Source organism: Aplysia californica, unplaced genomic scaffold, assembly GCF_000002075.1.
Source record: "Aplysia californica isolate F4 #8 unplaced genomic scaffold, AplCal3.0 scaffold00126, whole genome shotgun sequence".
NCBI classification, from domain to species: domain Eukaryota; kingdom Metazoa; phylum Mollusca; class Gastropoda; order Aplysiida; family Aplysiidae; genus Aplysia; species Aplysia californica.
Genome location: NW_004797396.1, coordinates 1,255,360 through 1,259,564, shown reverse-complemented (window position 1 = coordinate 1,259,564; position 4,205 = coordinate 1,255,360). Strand labels below are relative to the sequence as shown.

General features: G+C 43.7%; 1 long non-coding RNA gene across 1 annotated transcript in view; it reads right to left on the bottom strand.

The window, feature by feature from the left end:
• Nucleotides 1-1,154: 1,154 nt before the first annotated feature.
• The window catches only part of LOC118477529, a 5,074-nt gene continuing 2,023 nt past the window's right edge, over nucleotides 1,155-4,205 (bottom strand). Inside the window, exon 2 of the long non-coding RNA XR_004858441.1 lies at nucleotides 1,155-4,178. This is a non-coding gene — a long non-coding RNA (uncharacterized LOC118477529). The remainder of the gene's footprint in view (nucleotides 4,179-4,205) is intronic.

Sequence of the window (4,205 nt, the reverse complement as noted above, 5' to 3'; positions counted from 1 at the left end):
ACATCCTGGGATATAACTGTTACTCTCCAACTCCAACAGTGACGGCAGAAGATATTCGGAGACGTCTCCGGCGAGCACCCAGGACCTATTCGGAGACGCACTCCCGCACACAGATGCACTGCTTTGGGGGGTCAAACTGCGTATTGTTTGCTGCAGATCACACAACTAAACAGTCGGAAATCAATTATTGGTTTAAACAGGGGGCAAGCCCCCCTGTAACCCTCCAGATGTTTTTATTTGGTCTAGAGGCACAAAGCATTTTGATTGGTCTATTTCCGTCAGAGACGTCTCCGAATAGATACTGCGAACAGTGACGGACATCATCAACTCAAACATTGCAACACGGGTCAAGCAAAAATGGATCATGACTTTCACTTTCACTCCCCACTGAACCCACCAAATATCATCATGACACCCTCCCCCCCCTAGGCGCCCCAATATCAGGCAACGGGCGTAAGACTGACCTACTTTCAGTGTGATGTGGGCTGACACGGCAGTGTGTAGTTTTCCACAAGCTCGCATGGCAAAGGCTGCGAATTTCAAAGTGTTGTTTGGTTGACTATGGATTCTGTGCAATCATTTCAGATACCGGTCGGTCCCTTACTCATGCCGTACTAACATGATGCGAACCCACACAGGTTCACTGACCAGGCACGATGATGGGCCTGACAATCTAGATCTAGGCCTAGGGTAGGAGAGCCAGCTGTGACTCGTTTGGCCGGCATGGCACAGTGACTGGTTGAGTCGGGTGGCTAGAAGAGAGGTGAGATGGGCTTCTGGACCTAGGTGTGGACAGGTGATAGCTCTGTTTGATGTACTGCAGAGGAAACCAATGAAGGGGTAAGACTGGAGCCCAAGAGGAAACTGCAGCAGTAGGAGCGATAAAATCACAGAGTGATGACAAAAGGAAACATCTAGAAGATCTAGACCGAGATATCAAGGCTGACCTACTTTCACTGTGATGTGGGCTGACACGGCAGTGTGTAGTTTCCCACAAGCCTGCATGGCAAAGGCTGCGAATTTCAAAGTGTTGTTTGGATGACTTTTTTTCCATGGATTCTGTGCAATCATTTCAATTTTCCCTGGATAATATCACTGTTTCATCCATCATTGTGTATGCTGAAGACAATAGGCATGCCAAGTCAAGACATGTCGAAGATATTAACTTTAATTTATCGAGAATTGGTGAAAACATTCATGAATTCATTGACTTCTGAATTTGAAAAGGAAGATGGCAATGTCGTCATGTTTGTGGTGAATACAGGGCTGCCTACCTCAAAGTTATCATTTCAGGTAGACTCAGGGTCAGCTTCAGGTATTTTGGCCCAAAATCAGACAGTACAAAGACAAAGAAGGAAAAAAAAGATGATCGTTGCCCCACCGAACGCACTTGCTTTCCATGATATTGGATAATTATATTTTGAAACTAGTTTGTGCAGGCACAGGTGTGTGTTTGTGTCTGTGTGTGCATGTGCTCTTGCTCTCGCGTGTGTTTATATGTGGGGAGGGGAATGGGGTGTTTGGGTGAGCACAAGTTAAGATGAACAGTGTGTAAGAAATGAGGCAAGTTGTTTTTTTAGCATTTATGGACTATCGTTCAAGGCACCTATCATTCAGTACTGAATCTGGAATTGAGTCCAGGGTGATTGCCTAATTGACTTCAAAACCCCTAGCCCATACCAATAGAAACTATAGTAAAACATATTTCCCGACACTTGCATAGGACACTTATCTGATTAGTCCTTTGTGACTTAGGTATGACAGACAATTAATTTTAACTCGTTTTACCCTAAAAATACAAAGTGAATCCTGATCTGGGTCTGTTAAGAGGCAAGAAGAACATCAACTGCCAAAACCATGTTTGGTTTCAGCAATCACAGATTTTAAAACACATGCAAGACAAAACTTAATTATAAAACCTTTAGAGTTAAGCTCACGGCAGAGCACAATGTGACAATAGAAGAGAGCGTGTGCTGAGAGACTGAGCTGGAAGGACTGTGAGAGCGTGGGATGTAGTGATGTTGAAAACATGGCAATCAGTGAATCACTGCATCATGGACTAAGTATTGATTTTTTTCAAAATGCTAATTCACAGTACTAGTTGTTAATCAGCAACAAGCCATCATGATGCATATGCATCCAATATAGAGCTTTCCAAGGGTTGAAAATGGCATTTCCTCATTGCTGCTATTCAATTTGTCATAAGTGACAAATCCGACAAACCCGGGAACACCAACCTTGAAGATACAATCATCAAGCCTGTGCTCTAATGTTCCCTCATTTACGCACTCGATTGCGGAATGTCAAAACCACTTCCACTTATCGTTTTTATTTTAGCATCAGTTTCTTGCACCGCGGCCTTATCCTGCTGCTGTAGACTTTATTGCGTCCAACACCTCCCCTAAATTACGAAGGCCTGCAAAGCTCCTACTTTTAATTAATTTTGATTAGGCCTACCGGCCGGTCCCTTACTCATGCCGTACTAACATGATGCGAACTCCCACAGGTTCACTGACCGGTCACGATGACGGGCCCGACAATCTAGATCTAGGCCTAGGGTAGGAGAGCCAGCTGTGACTCATTTGGCCGGCGTGGTACAGTGACTGGTTGAGTCGGGTGGCTAGAAGAGAGGTGAGATGGGCTTCTGGACCTAGGTGTGGACAGGTGATAGCTCTATTTGATGTACTGCAGAGGAAACCCATGAAGGGGTAAGACTGGAGCCCAAGAGGAAACCGCAGCAGTAGGAGCGATAAAATCACGGAGTGATGAGAAAAGGAAACATCTAGATCTAGATCTAGACCGAGATATCTAGATATATCTAGAAGTTGGAGGACGCTTGCTTTCTTTTTCTTCATTATTTTTTTTTTCCATTATAGTGACATCAGTGAGAATATCGATTTAATTTGTATGGCGACACTGTGTTTTTTTGCACAAACTACAGGTTACAAATTTTTATTAACTGTAAATCTAACGTTAACAAACTATCATTGGACAATTCTGAGCCGTAACGAAAGTAAAAGTAGATTTCGATTTTCTCGACGAAGTCTCAGTATTACACCTACACTTCCGCCTGCCGCCCTACCCACTTATTTGTGTGAAACGTACTCTCGGACTGGGGAAAGCTGAGCGTAATATCCCGATACTGATTTTCTTTCTAGATAAATGAATTAAATGCACAGATTTTCCAGCCGCAGCAAAAATTCGAGGATAGACAGAAAGAAAGAATGAATGAAAGGAAGGAGGAAGATTATCTATCGGGAGTAGACAAATTTTAGCCGATATGCACGTGAAAAACTATTGGATCGTCAAAAGCACGGCGCATAATGTCTTTTACAGAACGCTGTTTGATGGGAAAACTGAGGCAGAAAGAGGGTGCACCCTGATTGTAGATGAAATTGAAGGCCAGCAGAACGTACAGAGGAAGTGTGATCTTTGGTTATTCTGCAGATGACAAAGGAAAAGCTGCTAAGACCCTGTTCTGCATTATTTTCAAGTGTTGTTGTTTTTTTGGTAGGAAAGAAATTTATTGCTACAGTCACTCCATGTCATGCACTGAAGGCAGACTTTCAGTTTGAGTGTGTGAGAGAGGTTATCTTGTCATAGGAGAAACGTGATGTAAAAGTTGTGGGGTTGATCAAGGACAACAATAGAATAAATCAGTCGCTCTTCAAAATGTTTCCTCCACCAGACCCCAATGAGCCATGGATTGCCCAATACCTGACAGATTCGGCACGTAAGATGTTTTTGATCTACGATCCTGTTCATCTCATTAAAAACATCCGCAACAACTGGATCACAGAAAAAAACCAAGACTCTGAACTTTCCGCTACCGGAGGCTCCTAAAGAACTCTGGCCAAGTGGAGTGACTTGGAGGCACTCTTTTGAGCAGAAGAGAGCTCGTTAGTCAAGCTGTCTAAGCTAATGAGATCAACTCTTTCCCCATCAAGTTCCGAAAAGCAGAAAGTTTCCCTTGCCCTAAATGTCTTTTGTGATGAAACAAGCGACACACTGAAGACATCAGGTCACAGCACAGAGTCCTGGAGGTGCTCTAATGTTCCCTCATTTACGCACTCGATTGTGGAATGTCAAAACCACTTCCACTTATCCTTTTTATTTTAGCATCAGTTTCTTGCACCGCGGCCTTATCCTGCTGCTGTAGACTTTATTGCGTCCAACACCTCCCCTAAATTACGAAGGCCTGCAAC